Source organism: Convolutriloba macropyga, chromosome 11 (assembly GCF_964194025.1).
Source record: "Convolutriloba macropyga chromosome 11, txConMacr16.3, whole genome shotgun sequence".
Lineage (NCBI taxonomy): Eukaryota > Metazoa > Xenacoelomorpha > Acoela > Convolutidae > Convolutriloba > Convolutriloba macropyga.
In genome coordinates, this window is record NC_134478.1 from 42,178,604 (window position 1) to 42,205,650 (window position 27,047).

The 27,047-nt window shown below is 33.0% G+C and overlaps 2 protein-coding genes across 4 annotated transcripts in view; both read right to left on the bottom strand.

The window, feature by feature from the left end:
* The window catches only part of LOC142349531 (putative acetylcholine receptor chaperone), a 359,559-nt gene that overhangs the window by 314,244 nt on the left and 18,268 nt on the right, over positions 1-27,047 (bottom strand). The window lies entirely within an intron of this gene.
* LOC142349530 (uncharacterized) overlaps positions 1-27,047 on the bottom strand; it is a 170,257-nt gene that overhangs the window by 118,166 nt on the left and 25,044 nt on the right. The gene's annotated exons all lie outside the window — the stretch shown is intronic.

Sequence of the window (27,047 nt, forward strand, 5' to 3'; positions counted from 1 at the left end):
CGCAACTCAGATTCGAAACTATAATCCAAACTCCTCAAGCAATTTCTTCTTTCTTGTCAATACGTGTTGACCAAACAATGAAAATGAAAATAGCTTTAAGCCCATTTGATGGGAAATGATGCAACACGTATAATCAATATTATACCCTCAAATGCCCGTGAGTTATGCCCAGAATTAAATAGAGATATTTGGGACCCGATTGAAGGTAAGGTAATGCCGGGTTATTTGTGTCAATTCTAATAAAAATAACTATAAATATCTATTTTAAATTGAAAACAGTAAAGCTCAGAATGAAATCATAAACAATTAGACGTAACATAAAATTAACAGCTCAAATTTGGTGGGCGATCAAATTTTTTATGCCGCTGAGTCGTTCTGTAAACCTTAAAATTGTTACCCAACGCTGGCTACAACTCAAAACGCATCAGAAACAAAAGCAATAATTGTGTAATTGAGTTTAAGTCAAATACCGTTCTGTCATCAAAATTTAAGAGAGAACTATAGACCAAGGATAATGACTCGCGACTTAAGTATAGAGGATAAAAGTAGTAGTTTGAAGTTATGTCATCCCTGTGTGTTCTCACTTAATGGCATTTGTTTTCGTAACCGACTCTTGTCAATTCATGTTTGGTTTTCCGAAATTTACAAAATTTCTTTTTTTTCAAATTTTCTCTTTTCTATCCCAGTTTTTTCTCGTTTAAATACACTCAAACAGAAAGACTATATAATGAATTTCTGAAAACACTTTTATCCGGTGTTTAACCATTGTTAATTATCGAAAGTTACAAAGTTTTGAGAACGGCAAGACTGGTTTAGTAATAGAAACTATTTTTGAATAAATGTTTGCATGAAGCCGAAATTCAATTTTTTTTACTTCAGATCGGACTTTTCCCCGGCCTGCTTCATGGCTGTTTCAAACAGAATAAAAAAGAACTCATTAGTTGCATTGATATTGTTTCCGCACCGGACATTTGAAACTTCAAAGTGTCAAAACGAAAGACAAATTTATTCGATGCAATGAGTCGTATTGTATTGTTCTGCACATTTGCGTAATTCAGAAAGAAAAGGAAAATTTCATGTAAGAGGTACCGAGAAGTTTATGGACGAATGCCCGAAAAAACGTGTCAGCAATTCCTTTTGCTGTTGAAACTTGTTAGGACTGCAACCTTTTTGTCGAGAGCTCACTCTTTGGAAATTCAAAACAAAACGCTCGAGAACAATTCCCAATACGAAGTTTGTCTAAAATGTAATGTGTTGAATTTTTTGTTTTGGAAACAATCTCAAAATGAGAGAAGCAAAAACCAGGAAACAGTGCTTCCACCCGTAACCTATAAAAAAAATCAATGCTCCACTCATAATTCTGTTTTAATACGCATTGAAAAACTATGTTAGAAACAATGTTCTGTTTTTGTTTTTTACATATTTGCTTCTTTATGTTTGCCAAGTTTTCGCAACTTAGCATAACGTACGCGTCCAAAGCATCCGATGAAAACAATGAAGTAAAAAAATTGACAAACATTTTCAATAAAAAATGTGGCACTCTGCAAGGGAGAACGACATTCAAAAGTCCAATGAATTTTTTTTTGTTTTTTTTAACTCAGCTTATTTTTGCTAAGATCGCAAAACACTAATCCTGACTTTAAACTCAACTCGAAAAAAATGCAATCTTTGAGTTTTTAATTTTTTAAGAAAGCTTTGTAACATAATATACATTGGGCTAAAACTGCAAGAAATAATTCGATAATTTATGGTGCCTACATTGCAACTCAAAATCACAAAAAGCACGTGCGTGATGATGTTTTTACAAAATTACGGAATTTTGTGTCTTCTAACTATAACTGTTTTTATTTTCTTGTTACTGTTTTGCAATATACGTGAAAAAGTAACCGAGGAGCTTGGAATTGCTCATCAAAGGGCTCTAAAAGGAAACAGGCAACGAAAATCGAGAACTTAAGAGTTTTCCTTCCTTTCAGTACGCTTGATTCCAATTTGTGATACTCCGCTTGTATGGTTGGGTAATTGTATTGCAATTACAGTTCATATTGTAAATGGTTGGATTCATGCCGCGAATTCACAGTCAATCGTAATACTTGAATTTACCACTTGACAGATTAGAAGTGGAAAACCGATGTTATTCAGATTAGAGGTGAAAAACAGTTGATATAAGTGAGCTCAAAGGAAGAGAGAGAAAAATAACAAAATCTTTTATTTAACGGGTTTAAAATAGTATACTTTAAGCAAATCAATATAACAGAATTAATTCATGAGTGTTGATATAAGTTCATAACTTAGTTCAGTTTTCTGATCTGTATCACATATCCGGAGCTTTAACAAATTACTGGACTCATCAATAATTTTAATGAACGGAAAAAAATATTATGTGCGAAGCGTGAGGCCTTTTTAGCTGAATTAATTTGATCAATAAACAAATATATTATGTATATATAAAACTAACAATATTTGATGGTTTTCGTATCTAAAAAACATATATGTTGGTTATCTGAACTAGTGACATTAATAAAGGTAAAAGTTCTGCATGGAACCCAGTATTCAAAAAAAGGACAACTAGAAAGAAAGCACTTCTTTTCCTTTTAAGAATCGAATTGTGTTACATTTCACATATGTATGAAGCAGGGTTATTAATTAACCGAACTACTGAATTCAGTTTGAGATTAAATGGAATGGCATTGCGAAAATAGTAGAATTGTAAATGAATTTAAAGGAACGACAAAATTAAGTTTAAGAAAGAAAGAAAAGTATGAGCTTTGCAAATTATGAGTTAAAATTTGTTTTTCGGCGCCGAAAACCGACATGCTTATTTCTCCTTCGTAATAAAATATTCATAATCAGAGGGAGGAGGTTGTGTAGGTCGGATTCCAGGATAGGGTGGAATAACAAATGGAAGTTTGAAATCAGTTTCCTCTACTGGTGGTCGAGCGTTTTGATCTTGAGTAACAGCTGCAATTACCGAATTGACCATAGTTTGCAACGTTGACGCAAAGGTTGCATGAACAGTCTCTGAACATACGGAGCCGGGACTTCCAAATCCTTAAGAAGCAAGAGGCACGTTGATAACCTTTTCCAAATTGCATTGGAAGGAGTTGATGTAGAAAAGGCTGAAATGTTGGGTGTCCAGCAAACCCATCTACTAGTACTAAATTGTTGTGGTTTTGATGGTTTTCGTGCAGAGAGGGATTGAAAGATATTGCTACTTTGAAGAAAATTTAGAAATGTTGTCAGATTGATGATGAAGAATTTCGGTATTCCCGCTGTACTTCATCTTTAGATCCCTGCTGTGCTGTGATGAATAATTTTCTCCGCCTTTTATTCATACGGCATTGTTCTCTTTCGAGCAGATATCCAGAGTGGTTTGTTTCGTTCAGTTTTGGGACCAAATCCGCAGAGATACTTCGTTGAACGTTTAGAAACTTTGCGGGACTTTCAAGAGACTTCTCAGTCAGAGAAATAGGGTTGGTTAATTTGGGGAGAGTATTAAAATGGGAGAGAGATTTATTTTCCCCCGTTGAAATGAAGCCCCGCGTCCACTTGTGCGCGGGTCACCACCTCCTATAATTAAACGTCAGTTCTATTAGTGGATTTCCAACCATTGTCGTCGAGAAAGTCGTTTACTGAAACCATGTCTGCTTCTAAATAGTAGTTAAGCATCTTTTCATTTATCAATTTTGTGCAATTAGGTTCGGTATATACTTTGCTTAGTGGAGTATTTGGTTTTTAGAAAAGGGATACAATTGCAGTTTCCGTTTACAGATGCGAGTCGGTATACTATTACCTTTATTGATAACTTAATTAAGAAGGCACTAGAATTACTTGCAATTTAATACAATTTATGCGGCTTTTAATGGTTTGTATCATTCGTTTTACTAACCCAATTGATGTGTGATCATCTGCAGGTGCAGTGAATATGTTAAAATTTTTAATTTTAAAATAGGTTTTATTTTTATTTCCTATCAAGCATCTTGCTTGATCTAGACGGATATCTCCTGGTACTCTGTGTATGTAAATGTAATCTTCTTCAAAATTGACTATATCAGGGCGTTTAGGTTTTTCGAATACTTCTATAGTTGGGTATTTTGGAACAACAAAATTAAGTTTTATTGTGAAGGAAATGTAAGAATTTTGCAGTTAATGAGTTACAATCTGGTTATCAGCGCCAAAAACTAACATGCTTATTTCAATTTTGTAATCTGTATTTCCATAATCAGGGGGAAAAAGTTTTGCAGGTCGGATTAGTGGATGGTGTGGGCTAACAATTATAAGTTTGAAATCAGTCTCCTCTACCGGTGGTTGAGCGTTTTCCTTCTGAATAACAGCTGCAATTACTGAAATTTCCGCACTTTGACGCATAGGTACAGCGGCAGTTTCTGAGCATATGGAGCCGGGTTTCCCAATTCCATAATAAGACGGGGCACGTCGATTACGTTTTCCAGTTGAAGTGGATGGAATTAATGTAGAGAAAGCTGAAATGTTGGGTGTCCGGCAAGCCCATCGAGGAGTACTCGATGATTGTGGTTTTGATGGTTTTTGTGCAGACAGGGATTTAAAGATAATGCGACTTTGTGGAAGAAATTTTAGAATTGTTGTCTGATTGATGATGAAGAATTTTGGTGTCCCCAGGGTACTTCGTCTTTAGATTCTTGCTTTGCTGGCCAATTTTCTCCTCCGTTTTTTTTCATACGGCAATAGACTTCTTCGAGCAGATATCCAGAGTGGTTTATTTTGTTCAGTTTTTGGACCAAATCTGCAGAGATACTTCGCTGAACGTTTAGAGACTGTGCGGGCTAACTTTATTCAATTCAAGGGATTTCTCAGTCAGAGAAATGGGGTTGTCTGATGTGGAATGAAGGATAAATCAGGAGGCTAATTTATTCTTTTCCCCGTTGAAACAAAGCCCCGCGGCTTTCAGTGCCCGGGTCATTACCTCCTCTAATTGTACGTCACTTCCATCAATTGATACCCAACCATTGTTGTTGAGAAAGCCGGCTACTGGAACTCTGTCTGTTTCTATATAATAGTTAAGAATCTTTTCTTATGTTAAATTTGTGCAATTAAGTTCTGTTCTTATATTGCTTAGTGGAGTTTTTGGTTTCCTGTCAAAGTGTGCTTGGGAAAAAGATACGTCTGTAGTTTCCGTTTACATTTGGGTAATTGCAATATTATTGACTTTATTGATTCTTAAAGTGAGAACACGTTAGAATTACAAGCAATTTTAATAAATCTTAAGCGACTTTTAATTGATTGTACCAGTGGTTTTAATAAACCAATAGCTGAGTGGTCATATACAGGTTCAGTGATTATGTTAACATTATTATTTTAAATTTGTTTTAAATTTTATTTCGTTTCAAACATCTTGCTTGATCAGAATGGATATCTCCTGGTACTCCGTGTATGTGAATGTAATCATCTTAAAAATAAAAATATTATGTTGGTTAGGTTATTCGAATGCTTCCATAGTTGTTTTTTTTTGAAAAACAATCAATGCTTGACCGGAAATGTATATCTCGATCTTTTTCGTTCGTTATCAGTCTCATTTGGTTCTGTATCTCTTCATTTGGTTCAAAACAATTTTCATGAGGTTTCCTTTCTGACGCTCAAATTACAGGTTTAGGATAATATGTGCAAGGTTTGCATTTGGAACATTTGCCAAAACGCATGTCGGCCGAGAGAGATCATCCACAAGCTACCCGGATGTGACAACGCATCTTGAACGCAAGTGTGAACCCCGCGAAACCAAGTGTATATAAGAGTTGAACTCCTTACACCTTTGCTCATCTTTCCCAAGGATTTCCATGAAAATAACCTCTCTGGCCATCAATTCTGCTAGAAGGGCCGTCACACACAATTGTGTCAAACTATTTTCAAATGGTTCTTCCCGTGATTTTTCCAGGTCTCTAGACAACGGTCCCTCTTCATTGGATGAATGTGTCGCATTTTTGTCTTTGCTCAACGTGGATTGAATTGTCACTCGTCCTTGGGTTGTTGGCAGAGGTTGTCGCCATGTATTAGTACAACTCATGTTAGAAAAATTGTGAGGGTTGAGATGCGCTGCTTTTGCAGGATGAGAATTCAGCATTTGTTCTCTGCGGCAGTTTAAGGCAAAAAGCCTTACGGAATTGTTTACATGTCAAGTTTAAGGGCATGAATGTGATGAGTTTTATATACTGCTTTAATGTGTCGCGCTTGGCAATTCTATGGTGCGGAATGGGTTAAAATTGCTCCAATGGTGAATCAAATGCGATTAAATATTGCAACGCAAACTCGTCATATTTATTTGCAATTTTTGTTTTTTTTTATTTTCTAGCGAGAAATTTAATCTACTAAGCTCATATTAGCACCTGGAATGTGATCGATATTAAAGTTGAAAGGTAAAAACTGGTCCATCAAGAGTGTCAATCGGCCATGTCAAGAGTTATTTGACATGTGTTCTTTCTTGATTGAAAATGAAACTCTTTGATCAAAAATTCCAGTGAATGACTTTCCAAAAAGATATTTATTAAAACTTTCTACAGATCAAACTACTCCTAAACGTTCCAACTCATTGACTCTACATTCTTTATCATTACTGTTAAGAAAGCGTGATGCAAACGCTATTGTTTGCGAATCTGCTGCTGAACGCTGTTCTAATGCAGCACATAAGCCCAAGCGGGATGCATCGCATTTGACCCGGGTTTCCAAGTTCCGATTAATATGTGTGTTTCCGGTTGTTTTTGCTACTTGATTTTTAATGTGTTTCTAGATTTCCGTTCCATTCTAATTTCGTATACTTTTTTAAAAATGGTCATAATTGACGGCAAAATTCTGATTAGTTGATTTGAGCTGCGAAACCTAAAAATGATCGTAATTGTTTAAGATTTTTAGTTGCTGAAAGGTTAAGAGTTGCAGTTGATTTTGATTCGAGTGGAGAAATACCAAAATGAATGAGTTTGTAACCCAGCCATACAGTTTCAGTTTTGGCAAACTTGCCTTTTCTGAGTTTAATTCTAAGAATATCAGTGTTAAATTTTCAAAACTGACTTAAGTTGATCTTCTTTAGATCTTCTTAACTTTAATTATGTCATCTAAAAAGCAATGTGTATTTTTGAATCCAATTAAAGCGTATTCCATTGCTTTCTGGAACGCCGCAAGCATATCAGTGCGACAACAGATTTCTGTAATAAAATGGTAAGTAGCAGTGCAATCGCCATTTATTATTATAAAAGTGCAATGGAGTATTTATTTTCGAAGTCATGAAAACCACTAGCTCAAAAAAAGTAATTAAAAAGGTTTGTTTATTCGTCCACAATCAATCAAAATGAAAGCGTATACAACTCTCTACAATGAATATAAAAAAGCTGACCGAAAAAAAAACATTTGAGTAAATACAGGCTTGAGACCTGTTCAGAATATGTCTCACATCTACAGAAAGAACGTCAAATATAGATAAAAATCAAAAATTAGTTTTATTTCCTGTGAAAAACCTGTGTCGGAGCCAGCAAATTCGTAACGATTTCTTCAAAAACATCAGATTTCGCATCTTTCTTCGACAACAATAATGTGAAATATGTCCTGTGTTTAACGAGACTAGGTAAAAAATAGACACAAATGAACCTAAATGCGTAGGCAAAAAGTTTGTTTTTTATTTTTTGTAAACAAAATTGTTTTGAACAGTCATGAAATCCATCAGCTATATACTCAAACCAGAATTGGTTTTGGATTGTAACAGTCCAATATTGGACCAAAACCAGCCTTGCTATAGCGCTCTGTCCATTAGGAACACATAATTGTTTAGAATGTTATAAATCTAGATAATCTGTTGGTCATAAGATATTTCTGATCATAATGAAATGCTGCGTGCTTGATAATCATAGTGTAGAGTTAGCAAAATTTTCAAACTCAGACTACTCTCAATGAAAGTAGAAGTAAGACCAGCTTCGTTTTAAGAATACAAAGATTGAGTTATTTGATTTTGGGTGTGTACTTTCGGCAAATTTAATCAAAGTGGACTAAAGACACTTATATCGGGCACCTTTGATGAAAGAGTGCAAATTTTATAAATTTTGAAAAATTTAGTCAAATATTAAGCCAATAAATTACATCAAAAGGTCATCAATAAATTTTTGTCTTTAAATCAACAGTGCTGTTTTTCACAACTTTACACATGTTGGCAAAATTGATGAGATTTTAGGCAAAAGTTCCGGAAATTGTGAATAAAAATAACTCAATTTTGTCTAAAATTCACATAAAATTAAAGCTCGATAACTCGCTCTAGAACACAAATTTAAAAAAAAATAGTTTTATAATCTGCACAGTACAGGCTTGAGAATTTAAAAATTCAGATTATGTTCTACGTCAACAGAAAGATCGTCAATTACAGACAAAAATCAAAAAATAGTTTTCTTTTCTGTGAAAAAAGGTGTGTCAAAATTCATAACGAATACCTCAAAAATATTTTTTTGCACCTTTCTTCGAATGGAATAATGTTATATGTGACCTGTGTTTAACGAGAGTAGGTAACAAATAGACAGAAAAGAATAGGAAATGCGTAATTAAAATTGTGTTTTTTTTGAATAATTTTTTCACAGTCATAAAAGCCATCAGCTCTCCACTCAAATCAGAATAAAGGCTCGTTTATCCCTCCATAAAGAACCAATGGGACTTGTCATTATCCAGGAAAGCGCATACGATTAAAAAGACAAAGTAAAAACAACAATTAAAGACAAATGTAAAAATTTCAATTGAATTTTTCGAGAAAGGGCTTTTGAAGCCGTTAAAATCCATATGTATGTCTTTAAATAATTTTATATGTAAATTGTGAATCATTTTGAACGCCAATAGGGCTTAATGTGAAGTTGTCAACAAAGAGAGAAAAACGTGGAAGTGGGTCAACGCCTAAAAAAAAATGTGAAATCTAGTAGTTTCAAAGCCAGAAAAACAAACCTTAACAGGAAAAACCGCAAAAAAAGGAATATATTCAGTAGAAAGAAGAGGAAGAAGACGGAATCTTTCTTTGCTGACGCTCAGCTACAATTTCCTCAGACTAAGTGAAAAATAGTGGCAAATTTCAATAAGACACTGTTAGATTGAAATCCAAACACATTTAAATGTGAAGGCGACCAAAATATTTCGAGTAAAAAAACTAGATACTTTGTTTTGGAACTTCATATTAAGCCAATTGGACCTACTAACAGCGAGCCTGGATTGGAATTGCTCTCTTTTTAATTAACTTAAGAAAAGATGTTTTCGTAAGTAATAGTCCAAGATTGGAACAAAACCAGCCTTGCTATTGCTGTTCGTCCATTAAGAACACTCAATTGATTCGAATGTTATAGATCTAGATAAACTGTTGTCATATGATCAAAAATAAATGCTGCGTGTTTGATAATCATAGAGTAAAGTTAGCAAAAAAGCAAATTTTCAATTTCAGACCACTCTCAATAGAATTGGAAGTAAGACTAGCTCCTTTTGTGGATTACAAAGATTGAGTTAATTGTTTTTGAGTGTGTACTTCCGGAAAATTTAAGTAAAAAGGACTAAAGGCGCTTATATTGGGCAATTTTGGTGAACAACTGCAATTTTGATAAATTTCGAAATAGTTAGACAAAAAATTAAGCCAAAAAAATTAAATCAAAAAATAAACAATACATTTTTGTCTTTAAAAGAAATTCATCAGTACTATTTTTAACAATTTTTACACATTTTTGCGAAATTGACGAAAACATAGGCAAAAATTCCAAAAAATGTGCATAAAAATAACGCAATTGCATCTCATGTTCACAAGAAATTAAAGCACAATAACTCGCTCTAGAAAACAAACTTCAAAAACAAATTTAATTTAACATTCTACGCAGGACGGTTTTTTAATGATACCACTCACACCTCTCTACGACGAATATATCGATCGATCAAAGTTGATAGAACAAAAAAACTCATTTGAGTGTATAGTTCCGCCCACCCTTCAAAAGGGGTCGGAACAAAAATCACTGGTGATAAATTCTTTAACACAATAAATTTGTTAGAATCGAAACAAACTCCCAGTTGTGATCGAATTGCCGTCCTGCAAGATGTTGTAAATTTGTGGCGGAATCTAGCAAGACGATGTATTTTCTTCCAAAACTTTGCAAAATCTGTCAGGGCAGTTTACATCGGGCAATTTGATTGAATAAATATAATTTTGATAATTTTTGAGATATTTAGTCAAAAAATTAAGCCAAAAAAATAAAATAAAAAAATGAACGATACATTTTTGTCTTTAAAAAGAAATTCAAAAGTACTATTGTTAACAATTTTTAAACACTTTTGCAAAATTGACGAAATCACAGACAAAACCTCCGAAAAATATGAAAAAAAATAACGCAATTGGGTCTCATATTCACAAAAAATTAAAGCACAAAAACTCGCTCTCGAAAACAAATTTCACAAAATTTTAATTTTGCATTCTACGTAGGACGGTTTTTTAATGATACCCTTCACACCTCTCTACGATGAATATATCGATCGATCAAAAGTGACCGAACAAAAAACTCATTTGAGTATATAGTTCCTCCCACCCTTCAAAAGGGGTTGGAACAAAAATCACTGGTAATAAATTCTTTAACAAAATAAAATAGTTAGAATCGATGAAAACTCCCAAACGAGATCGAATTGCTGTCCTGCAAGATGTTGAAAGTTTCTGGCGGAACCTATCAAGACGATACATTTTCTTCCAAAACTTTGCAATATCTGTCAGGAGACCCATTTGGCCGAAAAACATGCAATCTACTCGCACGTTCACAAAACTGATTGTCGTGAGACAAGAATTTTGTTTTTCAATTTAGTTTTTTATTTGTTGCAAGGATTTATAACCAATAAAAAATTAATATTGAACGTTCTGCGCAAAGTAAAGAACACAATTCGAAGGAAACTGCATAGGTTGATTTCAATAGTGAAATGGGAAAACGTGTAAAAAATTGATAGCGTCAAATAACGATTCTGATATTTTTTTAAATCAAAATCATTTAAAATTTTTAAACAAGTTTTGAAATAACTATAGCAGTGCAATTTTGATTAAATTAAATTAAAAGGCGTAATTGCGTCGAGAGCCCAGAACGTGAAAGGAACTATTCAAATTTTCAAAAATTTTCTAATTGTGATTGTAGTGCTCAACGCATCACAAGGTTGTCTGAACTTAAGCTGTTCAATAAGAAGACACATTTATCTAATTCAATTTATTTCAAATTTTCTCCTAAAAACAGGCAACGAAAAATTGCAAGAAATTGCTCCAGTAACAACCAATGAGAGCAGAACTGGACCGAAACAAAATTGGAAAAGTCTTGCAAGATAACCATTGTCTGGCAAGATCTTTCAGGGTAACACTAACTTTCCAAGATCTTGCACGATAAGCCCCTTTTTGCAGGAAGTTTGCAAAATCTCGCAAGATAAACGTCTGGTGAAGACTAGGGAAATGTGTGGGAATTCTGATCCAATTGTGTTCCATGTGTTGATCGCATTCTTTCACATTCTGTTCATGCTTTGCGATCGTGACTTAAAGGATGCGTGAATGATTATGTTAATACAACAAGAATAAAGAAAATTGATACCATTTTCTGAACAAAATTGTCTTTTTTCCAATTACCCAAGATTTTTTAAAGAGATGTCTTACCTGGGAAATTAATTAATCATTTAAAAAAACTATTTATTCGAATTACAACAGATAATATAGAAATTGCTATTGCTAACAATTTTCACGAGACTAGGTAACAAATAGTGAGAAAATTACTTGAGTGCGTAGTTAGCAAATTTTTTTTTTTGGAAAAGAATTTGATGAATGAGAGCAATTTTTACAAATTTTGAAATATTTAGTCAAATGTTAAGCCAATAAATTACATCAAAAGGTCAACAATACCTTTTGTATTTAAATCAACAGTACTATTGTTCACTGTTTTACACATGTTGGCAAAAGTGATGAGATTTTAGGCAAAAATTCCGGAAATTGTGAATAAAAATAAGGCAACTTGCTCTAAAATTCACATAAGATAAGCACGATAACTCGCTCTAGGACACAAATTTCGCAGAAAAATATATTCTACACAGTACAGACTTGAGACCTGTAATAATTCAGATTATGTTTTACGATGCAATTTTGATTAAATTAAATTAAAAAGCGTAATTGCGTCGAGATCCCAGAAGGTGAAAGGAACTATTCAAATATCTCTGAAAGATTCTCTAATTGTGTTTGTAGTGCTCAACTCTTCAAAAAATGTCTCAACTTAAGTTGTTCAATAATAAACCACATTTATCTAATTCGATTTATTTCAAATTTTCTCTTAAAAACAGGCAACGACAAAATGCAACATATTGCTCCAGTAACAACCATTGAGAGCAGAACTTGACCGAAAAAAACTTGGAAAAGTCTTGCAAGATCTTTCAGGGTAACCTTAACTTTCCAAGATCTTGCACGATAAGCCCTTTTTTGCAGGAAGTTTGCAAAATCTCGCAAGATAAACGTCTGGTGAAGACCAGCAGGGAAATGTGTGGGAATTCTGATCCAATTGTGTTCCATGTGTTGATCACATTCTTTCACATTCTCTTTATGCTTTGCGATCGTGACTTAAAGGATGCGTAAAAGATTATGTTAATACAACAAGAATAAAGAAAATTGATACCATTTTCTGAACAAAATTGTCACTTTTCCAATTACCCAAGAGTTTTTAAAGAGATGTCTTACTTGGGAAATTAATTAATCATTTAAGCCAACTATTTTTTCGAATTACAACAGATACTATAGAAATTGCTATTGCTAACAATTTTAACGAAACTAGGTAACAAATAGCCAGAAAATAACTTAAGTGCTTAGTTAACAATATTTTTTTTGGAAAAGAATTTGATGAATGAGAGCAATTTTTTTAAATTTTGAAATATTTAGTCAAATGTTGAGCCAAAAAATTACAGCATAAGGTCAACATTACTTTTTGTATTTAAATCAACAGTACTATTGTTCATAGTTTTACACATGTTTGCAAAATTGATGAGATTTTAGGCAAAAAAATCCGGAAATTGTGTAAAAAAATAACGCAATTTGCTCTAAATTCACATAAGAATAAAGCACGATAACTCGCTCTAGAACACAAATTTCAAAAAATATATAATTTTTTATTCTACGCAGTACAGGCTTGAGACCTGTAATCATTCAGATTATGTTTTGCGTCTACAGAAAGAACGTCAATTACAGACAAAAATCAAAAATTAGTTTTCTTTTCTGTGAAAAATTTGTGTCGAAGCCAGCAAATTCATAACGAATTCCTCAAAAACATTAGATTTTGCACCTTTCTTCGACAACAATAATGTTATATGTGGCCTGTGTTTAACGAGACTAGGTAACAAATAGACAGAAAATAACTCTTAAATGTGTAGTTAAAAGTGTATTTTTTCTGAAAAATTTTATTTACAGTCATGAAAGCCATCAGCTATCCACTCAAATAAGAATAGAGGCTTGTTTATTCCTCCATAAAGAACCAATGGGACTTGTCATTATCCAGGAAAGTGCATACGATTAAAAAGACAAAATAAAAACAACAATTAAAGACAAATGTATAAAAAATTCAATTGAATTCTTCGATAAAGGGGTTTTGAAGCCGTTAAAATCCATTTGTATGTCTTTAAAAAATTTTATATATTCAATTTTGTGCATCATTTTTGACGGCAATAGGACTTGATGTGAACTATCAATATTGTGACATTCTAACAAAAGAAAAAAACGTGAAAACTGGGTAAACGCCTGAAAATTAAAGAAAATTTTGTTAAATCTAGTAGTTTCAAAGCCAGAAAAACAGAACTTAACAGGAAAAACCGCAGAAAAAAACAATTCAGTAGGAAGAAGAGGAAGAAGACGGAATCGCTCTTTGCTGACGCTCAGCTACAATTTTATCAGATTAAGTGACAAATAGTGGCAAGTTTCAATAAGCCACTATTTTCATGGTTTATTTGAAATTCAAACAATTTTAGAAGTGAAAACGACCATATTGGAAATTCATGTTAAGCCAATTGGACCTTTTAACAGTGAGCCTGGATTGGAATTGCCCTCTTTTTAATCAACTTAAGAAAAGATGTTTTCCAAAGTAATAGTCCAAGATTGGACCAAAACAAGCCATGCTATTATTGTTCTTCTATTAAGAACACTCAATTGATTCGAATGTTATAGATCTAGATAATCTGTTGCTCATAAGATCAAAAATAAATGCTGCGTGTTTGACAATCATAGAGTAAAGTTAGCAAAAAACGGCAAAGTTTCAATTTCAGGCCACTCTCAATGGAAGTGGAAGTAATACCAGCTCTTTTTGTGATTTACACAGATTGTGTTAATTGTTTTTGAGTGTGTATTTCCGGTAAATTTAATTAAAGTGGACTAAAGGCGCTTATATTGGGCAATTTTGGTGAACAACTGCAATTTTGATAAATTTCGAAATAGTTAGACAAAAAATTAAGCCAAAAAAATAAATCAAAAAATAAACAATACATTTTTGTCTTTAAAAAGAAATTCATCAGTACTATTTTTAACAATTTTTACACATTTTTGCGAAATTGACAAAATCATAGGCAAAAATTCCAAAAAATGTGCATAAAAATAACGCAATTGCATCTCATGTTCACAAGAAATTAAAGCACAATAACTCGCTCTAGAAAACAAACTTCAAAAACAAATTTAATTTAACATTCTACGCAGGACGGTTTTTTAATGATACCACTCACACCTCTCTACGACGAATATATCGATCGATCAAAGTTGATAGAACAAAAAAACTCATTTGAGTGTATAGTTCCTCCCACCCTTCAAAAGGGGTCGGAACAAAAATCACTGGTGATAAATTCTTTAACACAATACAATTGTTAGAATCGAAACAAACTCCCAGTTGAGATCGAATTGCCGTCCTGCAAGATGTTGTAAACTTCTGGCGGAATCTAGCAAGACGATGTATTTTCTTCCAAAACTTTGCAAAATCTGTCAGGATACCCATTTGGCCAGAAAGTATGCAATAAACTCGCACGTTAACAAAGCTGATTGTCGTGAGACGAGTAGGTTGTTTTTCAATATAGTTTTTCTTTTTTGCAAAGTTTTATAACCAATAAAGAATAAATATTGAACTTTCTGCGCAAAGTAAAGAACACAATTCGAAGGAAACTGCATAGGTTGATTTCATTAGTGAAATGGGAAAACGTGTAAACAATTGATAGCGTCAAATAACGATTCTGATTTTTTTAAAACTAGAATCGTTAAAATTTTTAAAATAACTTTTGAAATAATTATAACAGAGCAATTTTGCTAAATTTACATAAAAAAATCGTAATTGTCGAGATCCCAGAAGGTTAAAGGAACTATTCAAATTTTTTAAAAAAAAACTCTCTAATTGTGTTTGTAGTGCTCAACGCTTCACAAGGTTGTCTGAACTTAAGCTGTTCAATAACAAGGCACATTTATCTAATTCAATTTATTTCAAATTTTCGCCTAAAAACGGGCAACGAAAAATTGCATGAAATTGCTCCAGTAACAACCAATGAGAGCAGAACTGGACCGAAACAAACTTGGAAAAGTCTTGCAAGATAACCATTGTCTGGCAAGATCTTTCAGGGTAACACTAACTTTCCAAGATCTTGCTTGATAAGCTCTTTTTTGCAGGAATTTTGCAAAATCTTGCAAGATAAACGTCTGGTGAAGACTAGGGAAATGTGTGGAAATTTGGATCCAAATGTGTTCCAGGTGCTGATCGCATTCTTTCACATTCTGTTCATGCTTTGCGATCGTGACTTAAAGGATGCGTGAATGATTATGTTAATACAATAAGAGTCAAGAAAATTGATACCATTTTCTGAACAATATTGTCACTTTTCCAATTACCCAAGATTTTTTAAAGAGATGTCTTACCTGGGAAACTAATTAATCAATTAAGAAAACTATTTATTCGAATTACAACAGATGCTATAGAAATTTCAGACCACAATAAAACACCATTAGCTTCTGCAAACTTCATTGACTTCGCAAAATTATTTTAATTTCTTTAGTAATTTAATTTACAACACTCTGAAAACCTCTCAGTTGTATTTAAAACGTTATATAGGAACTTAAAAATATTGCAAGATTTTAGATTTTAGAAAAACAAAATTGAGGGCGGAAAGTTTTATTGGTACAATTTGTGCTCTTAACAATTAGTTTGATGATTTTCAAACTTTACGATATACGCTTTAGTGTCATAAATGCGTAAACGATTATGATAATGCAATCCATTTATAGCTAGACGACAATATGCTTTATTTGTTCAAAGAAAAAAAACATTCAAAATCAGTTTTTCAGTAAAACAGGAAAAGAGTGAAAACAGTTAAATTGTTATATTTATTCGTTCTGAAAGACAATTCTGAAGTGAATTAAGTAATTCTAGGAGTGTAAGCTTAAATTTAAAGAATGATCAAGTAAATTATTACATAATTGGTTCGTCAAAACGGGTAACTCACACAGAAAATGCACCGTGCAAAAATGACTGACTTTTGACCAAATGTCTTATCTGCTAATTGAAGCAGTAGCAGCCGAGTTCAACTCTTGTAAATTTACGCAATGAAGATTAAAGATAAAATCTAAAAGGGAAGCATTTAATAAACCTTAACTTTCCAAGATCTTGCACGATAAGCCCCTTTTGCAGGAATTTTGCAAAATCTCGCAAGATAAACGTCTGATGAAGACTAGGGAAATGTGTGGGAATTCTGATCCAAATATGTTCCAAGTGTTGATCGCATTCTTTCATATTTTGCGATCGTGACTTAAAGGGTGCGTGGATGATTATGTTAATACAACAGGAATCAAGAAAATTGTTACCATTTCCTGAACAAAATTGTCACTTTTCCAACTAAACAAGTTTTTTTTCTGATATTACAACAGTGTTCTATAGAAGTTGCTATTGCTAACAATTTTAGCGAGACTAGGTAACAAATAACCAGAAAATAACTTAAATGCGTAGTTAAAATTGATTCTTTTTGAAAAAGAACAAATGTTTTAAAGACAAATGTAAAAAAGTTCAATCGAATTTTTCGAGAAAGTGGAGTTGAAGCCCTTCAAATCCAAATGTATCTCTTTAAAAAACTATATATGTCCAATTGTGCTCAATTTTGAACTCCAATACGCTTATATGTGAACTGTCAATATAGTTACAATGTGACAAAAAAGAGAAAAAAAAACGTGTGACAAAAAAGAGAAAAAAACTAATGTCTTAAAGTTAAAAAAGACTGTGAAATCTGGTAGTTTCAACGCCAGAAAAATATACTTTAAAGCGCAAACCCGCAAGAAAAATAAATCAGTAGAAAGAAAAAGAAGAAGAAATATTCTTTCTTTGCTGACAATAAGCTACAATTTTATCACATTAAGTCAAAAAAAAGTGGCAATAAGCCATTGTTAACTCCAATAAGCCATTGTTAATTTGAATTTCAAATATTTTTAATAGTGAAATCGACCATAATCTTTCAAGTCAAGAGACTAGATACACTAATTTAGAACTTCTGAGGAAGCCAATTCGATCTACTAACAGTATGCTTGGCTTTGATTTGCTCTTTCTTTAATTAATAAAGTAAGAAATTTTACTAAATTTAATAAATTTAAAAAAAAAATGGACTGATTGCAATCCGAATTGGTTTTGGATTGTAACATCTAAGATAAGACAAGAACCAGCCCTGCTATTGCTCTTCGTCCATTAAGAACAATCAATTGTTGAGAATTTTATAGATCTAGATAAATTGTTAGTCAAAAGATCAAAATTCAATGCTGAGTTTTTGATAATCATAGAGTAAAGTTACCAAAGAACGGCAAATTTTCAAATTCAGACAATTCTCAACGAAAGTGGAAGTAAGACCAGCTTCGTTTTTAGATAACCAAGAAGATTGAGTTTTTGTTTTTGGGTGTGTACTTCCGGCAAATTTAATCAAAGTGGACTAAAGACACTTACATCGGGCACCTTTGATGAATGAGTGCAATTTTTATAAAATTGAAATTTTTAGTTAAAAATTAAGCCGAAAAAATTACATCAAAAGGTCATCAATACATTTTTGTCTTTAAATCAACAGTACTATTGATCACAGTTTTACACATGTTTGCAAAATTGATGAGATTTTAGACAAAAATTCCGGCAATTGTGAATGAAAAAAACGCAATTTTGTCTAATATTCACAAAAAAATAAAGCACAATAACTAGTTCTAGAAACTAAACCTGTAATTAATCAGAAGATGTTTTACGTCTACAGAAAGAACGTCAATTACAGACAAAAATCAAAAATTAGTTTTCTTTCCTGTGAAAAAGCTGTGTTGAAGCCAGCAAATTCATTAAGAATTCTTCAAAAACATTAGCTTTTGCACCTTTCTTCGACAACAATAATGCTATATGTGACCTGTGTTTAACGAGACTAGGTAACAAATAGAAAGAAAATAATTTAAATACGTAGTTGAAAAGTGTGCTTTTTTGGAAATTTTTTTTTACAGTCATGAAAGCCATCAGCTATCCACTCAATTCAGAACAGAGGCTGATTTATTCCTCCATGAAGAACCAATGGGACTTGTCATTATCCAGGAAGTTTCATAAGATTAAAAAGACAAAGTAAAAACAACAATTTTAAAAAATGTAAAAAATTCAATTGAAGCCGGTGTCGAAGCCGTAAAAATCCAAATGTATGTCTTTAAAAAATTTTATATGTTCAATTGTGAATCATTAAGACGAAATCTTTCTTTGACACACAGCTACAATTCCATCACATTAAGTGAAAAACAGTGGCAAATTTCAATGAGCCATTGTTTATTTGAATTTCAAATATTTTTATAAGTAAAAACGACCATAATGTTTCGAGTAAAAAATTAGATGCTTTAATTTGGAACTTTATATTAAGCCAATTGGACCTACTAACAGTGAGCCTGACTTGGAATTGCTCTTTTTTAATTAACTTAAAAAGGATGTTTTCGATTGTAAAAGTCCAATTTATGACCAAAACCAGCCTTGCTATTGCTGTTCGTCCAATAAAAACACACAATTGATTCAAATGTTTTAGATCTAGATAAACTGTTGGTCATAAGATTAAAAATAAATGCTACGTGTTTGATAATCATAGAGTAAAGTTAGCAAAAAACGGCAAAGTTTCAATTTCAGACCACTCTCATTGGAAGTGGAAGTAAGACCAGCTCCTTTTGTGGATTAAAAGGATTGAGTTAATTGTTTTTTATTGTGTACTTCCAGCAAGATTAATCAAAGTGGACTAAAGGCGCCTATATCGGCTAATTTTGGTGAATAAAAGCATTCTGTATAAATTTCGAAATATTTAGTCAAAAAATTTAGCCAAAAATTTAAATCAAAAAATAAACAATACATTTTGTCTTTAAAAAGAAATTCAACAGTACTATTGTTAACAATCTTTACACATTTTTGCAAAATTGACAAAATCATAGGCAAAAATTCCGAAAGATGTGAATAAAAATAACGCAATTGGGTCTCATATTCACAAAAAATTAAAGCACAATAACTCGCTCTCGAAAACAAATTTCAAAATTTTTAATTCTATATTCTATGCAGGGGGTGTTTTAATGACACCACTCACACCTCTCTACGATGAACATATCGATCGATCAAAGTTGACAGAACAAAAAAACTCATTTGAGTGTATAGTTCCGCCCACCCTTCAAAAGGGGTCGGAACAAAAATCACTGGTGATAAATTCTTTAACACAATAAAATTGTTAGAATCGAAACAAACTCCCGGTTGTGATCGAATTGCTGTCCTGCAAGATGTTGTAAGTTTCTGGCGGAATCTAGCAAGATGATACTTTTTTTTCCAAAACTTTGCAATATCTGTCAGGATACCCATTTAGCCAGAAAATATGCAATAAACACGCACGTACACAAAACTGATCATCGTGAGACGTGTAGGTTGTTTTTCAACATAGTTTTTTCTTTATTGCAAAGATTTATAACCTATAAAGAATTGATATTGAACTTTCTGCGCAAAGTGAAAAACACAATTCGAAGGAACTGCATAGGTTGATTTCAATAGTGAAATGAGAAAACGTGTAAAAAATTGATAGCTTCAAATAACGATTCTGTTTTTTTTTAAACTTGAATCCGTTAAATTTTTTTAACAAACTTTGAAATAATTATAACAGTGCATTTTTGATTAAATTAAATTAAAAAGCGTAATTGCGTCGAGATCCCAGAAAGTGAAAGGAACTATTCAAATTTTTCTAAAATATTCTCCAATTGTGTTTGTAGTCCTCAACTCTTCAAAAAATTGTCTGAACTTAAGTTGTTCAATAATAAAGCACATTTATCTAATTCAACTTATTTCAAATTTTCTCTTAAAAACGGGCAACGACAAAATGCAACATATTGCTCCAGTAACGACCAATGAGAGCAGAACTTGACCGAAACAAACTTGGAAAAGTCTTGCAAGATAGATAATAAAACACCATTAGCTTCTGCAAACTTCATTGACTTTGCAAATTTATTTTAATTTTTTTAGTAATTTATTTTACAACACTCTGAAAAACTCTCAGTTGTATTTAAAAGGTTATATAGGAACTTAAAAATGTTGCAAGATTTTAGAATTTAGAAAAACAAAATTGAGGGCGGAAAGTTTTATTGGTACAATTTGTGCTCTTAACAATTAGTTTGATGATTTTCAAACTTTACGATATACGCTTTAGTGTCATAAATGCGTAAACGATTATGTTAATGCAATCCATTTATAGCTATAGACAACAATATCCTGTTTTCCTTTAAAGAAATAGATTCAAAATCAGTTTTTCATTAAAACAGGAAAAAGGTGAAAACAGTTAAATTGTTATACTTATTCGTTCTGAAAGATAAAGCTATATGTTTGTACAGAAAATAGTGAAACCCACTGAAGTGGGAACCCGGCTCGAGACTGGATGGTTAACTTGTAAGAAGTTGCAAGTTTCCTACAAGTTCTTATAAGTTTACCAACGGACTTATAAGTTCTCACAAGTTAACTATCCTTCGTAAGAAACTTGTAAGTTCTTGTAAGTTAGGCATCCTGTCTCGGCCAGGAGAGTTTAATGAATTGTGTAATGTCTCTCATTGTTCAACATGCAAAGAAAAATAAGAAATATTGAAACCTACTTTAACCTACATAGGGAGTGTAAGCTTGAATTTAAAGAATAATCCAGAAAATGATTACATAATTGGTTCGCCAAAACGGGTAACACACAGAAAATGTTCCGTGCAGAAGTGACCGATTTTTGACCAAATGCCTTATCTGCTAATTGAAGCAGTAGCAGCCGCGTTGAGCTCTTGTAAATTTACGCAATGAAGATTAAAGATAAAATCTAAAAGGGAAGCATTTAATAAATTTCACGACAGCGCCGTAATCAGATTGCGTTTGTTAATTGATTTTTGAGAGCAAAGCTTTATCTGATGGGAAATTTGGGTTCCCTTTTAGACCTCTTTTGGCTTATTAGAGGATCATGCTTAACCAAAATTGCGTAGGCTATGTCAAAAATTGTAAAAAAGACTTTTGCTCGACCATGAAAATTTTTTTTTTTGCTCGACCCATAAAAATCCAAATTTTTGCTCGAATTGAGCTAGGAAGTTCCACTTTGTGGTTGCAGCCAATATTGAACTCAGCTACCATTTTTTGTTTATTTTTGGAATTCCAGGTGGTCTCAACCCGGGTTACTTTGCACAAGAGAATTGATTGATTTCGCTAGATTTCGAGAAATTATTATGAAATCATCTTTATGTTAAACTCATCACAACAAACACCAACCCTTTACTTACTGCGTCAATTTCTTCATGTTTGAGGAAATCAAATTAATGATTCAGTTAACAATCTGACCTCAGTTTGATTTATATTCATTGGTTGAGGTGCTGATAGGGGGGATCAGCCCCACTTGAAATGAGCAATGGGAGTATCGTACACTATTAGGTCGCGCATTGTGTGTACGGACCTAATAGGATCGCATACTGGAGACCAAACAGCTTAGAAGATCAAAAAAGGAATGGCAAAACAGTAAGCGAAAAACGGCTTGATTCGAGCCATAATTTGATGAGAAAATAAAGATTTTAAGCGTTTTTGATCATTTCTCATGGCTTAAATTTTTTTTTTTTGAAAATTTTACGCCAGTTTTATAATGTTTCAAAATTTCGCTGGCGTCTTCAAATTTTGGTTTTTTGACTACGCAGCAAAAATTTTTCGTGAAAAATCTGTGTGATTGATTCCAAGATTTCGGGTGATTTTCTGAACAAAGCCGCAATTTCACTGCACGCATAAAGGTTTTAATTTTCCATAAAGAGGCAAAAAGAACTTTATTAAGGTATAAATATCGATAGTTAGTGAGCCAGAAAATGTAGCATTTTTGTGTACCCAGAGATTGTGCTTTTAAAAACTGCTTGAGGACTTGAAATTCGCATTATCAACTTTCAAGAAAAGAGTTTTGTTCACTTTGAAAAGAGAAAAAAATAACAAAACTAGTGGATAAAAAAACCTTCTCTTATTTTGTTACTTATGAAATGTGTGTAATGAAAAAAAAAGAAATTGTGTAAATCACTCAGTGTGAAATTCAATCACTTTTTGAAATATCCTAATCAAGCAGGTGACTCGGAATTACAGAAAAAATACGACACATGTTTCACATCAAAAAGTTAGGTTAAATTCACCTGCACAACAAAACACTCGAAACATTCAAGTTATTTTGATTTCCTCAACGCAGCCTTACTTATCCTGACTAAACGAATACAAATGAATCCAACAGTAACTTACTAAAACTTACCTAGTTGAGTTACCTAATTGTATACAAATTTTACGTTCTAATAAATTATATCGAAAACTTGCTCAGAAAAATGTGTGAAATATATTTTTTGATCAGAACTTTTGAGTTAAAAGGCAATCACCAATATAAATTTGTATCAAAAAGAGACAAGAGTCTAAACTAATTAATAACTGTTATAGGTAGGATAGACCGAAATGACCAAAGGTATCGAGCTTCTGAATCCGTCATTATCACAAAACCATAGAAAGCAGGCACTTGAAACATATAAAAATTCCTGATAAAACAGTCTGAGTCGTAGAGTCTCTTCTTGCTTCGAAAGATTGCAATGAATAAGGAACATCATAACTGCAAGAAAATTTCTAAAAGTTTTAAATTTTTGAACCAAAAAGAATGCAACATTGGTACTTGTACCTTAACAAGTTTAAATTAAATATTTGCATTAAATCAACTTGAAGTAAACTCCAAGTTAACTTTGCTCCAATTTAAACTTATCTAAGTTTAAATAACGGCGTTAAGTTAGGTTTGCCGTCAGTTTTTCAATGTGATCTAAACGTTGCATTACAGTTCGCCAAATCTTAATATGGACTAATTTTTTAGAGATTAGTTACAGCTTGGTATGGAGGGAGCTAAGAGTATTGTTTTCGATTACTCCGAATGAACACATAAAAACAACGAAATGTTAAATGGAATTTCAACTAGCATCTTTATGCAGAAACAAGCACTATGAACTATGAATCAACTTTTTTAAACAGATTGCTTTCTGTTAGATTAATTTCTATTCAATTTGCTATAAAGTCTTCTTTTAAGGCAACTAGTTTTTCACCTTTATACACTACGTCAATGTATGTTTAATTTGAAATTCCAATCAATTTGTTTTAAGCTTGTGAACTAAAAAAAAGTTGGCAGAATAGAATGGTATAAATTTGATCCCCAGTTTTGTGTTGTACATTTAGTGATTCTGGTTTGAACTCCTTAGCGACAAGTTCCTTGTGATAACGAGGTGAAACCAATTATATGGATTAACTTCTATCCTCTATTGCACTTATACCAAATAAATTAGGTTTTCTGTGCAATTATATCCCGATCTTTCACCACCAAACTAGACAAATAATCGCCAACTAAAATAAGCCATGATAAAAAAAACTGAAACTCGAAGACAGGTTTTAATCCGCAATTTTTAATTAAAAATTTAATCAAAAAATTTATTCAACCAGAATTAAATCGCCGCTCATACCAATTTTTTTTCGGTTGTTTTTAATTTACTTTTTATTTCTCTAGGTATATAAACGTTAAGAACAAATGACTGTTGTGATATTGCCTAATTATTGTGATAAACTTACTAAATATTCTCCAAGTGCACCCGGGAGGCTATTTATTTCTGTTTCAGCTCTCGATTGTTGTTATTTACTGTGGCATCAGAGGCCGGACTCTGTTTGGGTAGCTCCAGTTACCGGGGATTTCAGATTCCGGCCGAAAAATTTATACGAGAATTATCTACGATTCGTTATTTGGCATGAAGCATTTGGCGGGAGAGTTCTCCACGCATGCTTGATTGTTTCCCTAAATTTTTGGCCATCCTAAATATTTTTCTGAGTCAATTATTTGGTGTGGGTGTTCTCCACATTTGTTTGACTAACTAAATTAGGCCCCAGCGGCCACTTGCCTTAGTTCTCCTTTTATCCCAAGTTACAATGGCGCCCCCACTATCGCCACCACCGCCCGAACCTCTCTGCAATATTTGTAACGAGCCTTGCAATGTTCAAGTGAGAGCATTTTGGGTCAAATGTAAGAAAAGATATGTTCACTTTGGTTGTTTGGGAATTTCATGCACCGCAAATATCAAAGGAATGATCTACTGGTCATGTGCTGGTTGTACTCCTATCTTTACAGCAGAACTATCTGAGCAGGACAGAATTAGGGGCTTTGAGAAAAAGCTCGATTGCGTTGATTCTGTGATCCGCGAGGTGACAATGCTACGACTGAGATATAGTTGATAAAGAAACCGGAATTCTCTTTTCTAAAAGCTGCAGAAAGCGGACCCGGAATGAATTGAGACGATAGCTCATGCAGTTATCACAGTGCGACAGTAAAAAAAACGAGAAAAGCGCATGGTTTTGAATTTGAAACATTACAGAGAAAAGTAAGATCAACTAATCAGGTAAAAACGGGAACGAACACCAATCCAACAGTCATCAAGGGTGTCAAAAAGCCCCCAAAGCATCGCCATTTATATTTAGCTTGACTGAGTCAGATCATAACAGCATCAGAAATGGAGAATTACTGTGTAGAAAATAACGTTGAACTACTTCTTGTTGGCCAAATTTTGAAGTCAGAAGCTTACCTGAAAGCTTTTCATTGTGTATTTAGGTTTGATGAGAAGAAAGTTGAGTTACCTGATTTCTTACCTGAAAACGTTAAGGTGTCAAGATTTTACCTGAAAGAAACCGCCCGTGATTGGCTAAAACAAGTGGATCAAAATTGACTACTGGCAAGTTTTCCATTAAAACAAAGATGTACAGAACTAAACATTTGTCTACATAATATACGCTCTGTCAGGAACAAAACGAAAGATGTAAATGCTTTCATGGAAACAAATAAAATTAGTTTGGGAGTATTTACAGAATCGTGGATTACAAACAACTCAGATGACAATTTTATTCAAAAGCAGTGTTGTCCCCGGGTTTTTTTTCTATATTGCACCAAGGGTTAGTAAAAGAGGAGGTGGAATTTGCCTCTTTTACAGATAAGATTTCTTTTTTTTTGAAAATTTTGAAACGTTGACCTATGAGTTTTTTGAAATCTGTTAACCATCTTTAGCTGTTAGGGATACCAGTTAATTAGTAATCACTGTTCAACGAGCACCTGGATTAAATGTTAGTTCTTTCATTGATGTTTTTACTATTATTTTTGAAGATAAAAGGCTACGATTCGACAAAATTGTTCTCCTGGGTGTCTTAACATTTCATTGAATGTAAATAATGATGCATCGATAATGTGGAACCCATTTCTCGAAGATTTCGGCCTGACTCAGCACGTCTGCGAAAAACGCATAGAAGTGGTGTGATTCTTGAACAAGTTACAGCGTCAAACAATATTTCAATTAATGGTAAATGGAATAACCTCATCACTTCTCTGAACCCTTCGTTTATTTGCTTCTCGCTCAGCAGTGTGAAACAACGCAAATCTCAACACTGTGTGATGTATAGAAATTGAAAGAAGTTTGACTCTAATGTATTTATTAAGTTATTGATGTCGTGCTTAAAGTTTGATGTTGTGTCAAGTATTGATGAAATATGTGATATGTATCTAAGGTTTGAGGAGAATATTTTGAATTCCGTTCTACCACTCAAAACAAAAACATTTACTAAACATCAATGTCCATTTTCGACGACGAGCTTTGGAGTTTGAAACGAAAGAAGGGAAAAGCGGAGCGTAAATAAAGAAAGTCGCAAACATCTGTACTAAAAAATCTGAATATGAAAATGTTACCCATATGTCTTTTGAAAAACTCCAAGGGAAGCGTAGGTTATACATTGAGAATGCGTTGATGAAAAGTTGTAGCCGTAAAAAGTTTGCCAACTTAAAATTGCTTCTTGGTCAAGATGTAGAACAGCTCCGGAAATATGAAAACAAAAAACAGCTTGCAAACGACTTCCACGAGCTCTTTATATCTAAAGTGGAAAGTATTTTTTTTATCAATTCCCACTGCGATAGGTCCTGAAATTCTGAAAACTGAAATAAACTCAATGAATTCGTTAACAGAGTTGTCGATAAGTCAGTTTAGAGATTTGATTTTGGCGTCGTTAAACAGTACACCTCCACTAGATCTCATTCCGACACATCTTGTAAAGCCATTTCCAGATTATTATTTTCTCGACCTCCTGAAACTTCTTAATCTTTCGCTGAAGGCGGGATGTTTCCCCAGTCCTTTAAAATGGCCATTGTTAAGACCCACTTGAACAAAGCAAAGTCTGACAATGAAGAGTTTTCAAATTATCGACCTATCTCAAAACTAAGTTACATTTCAACACTCTTAAAACGGGCGGCTTTTATGCAAATGCTTAGCACCTTGTAAAAAATAGGCTCTTTAGCAAATACCAAAGTCCCTACAGAAAGTTTTTTTCTACCGAAACAGCACTCGTTAAGGTGAAAAATGATTTGCTCCTCACTTTAGATAGTACAAAAAGCACTGTCTATTTTGAACTTTATCTATTAGCTGCCTTTGACACTCGAACATGAATTACTTCTTTAATCATCAATTCTTGAAACAAGTC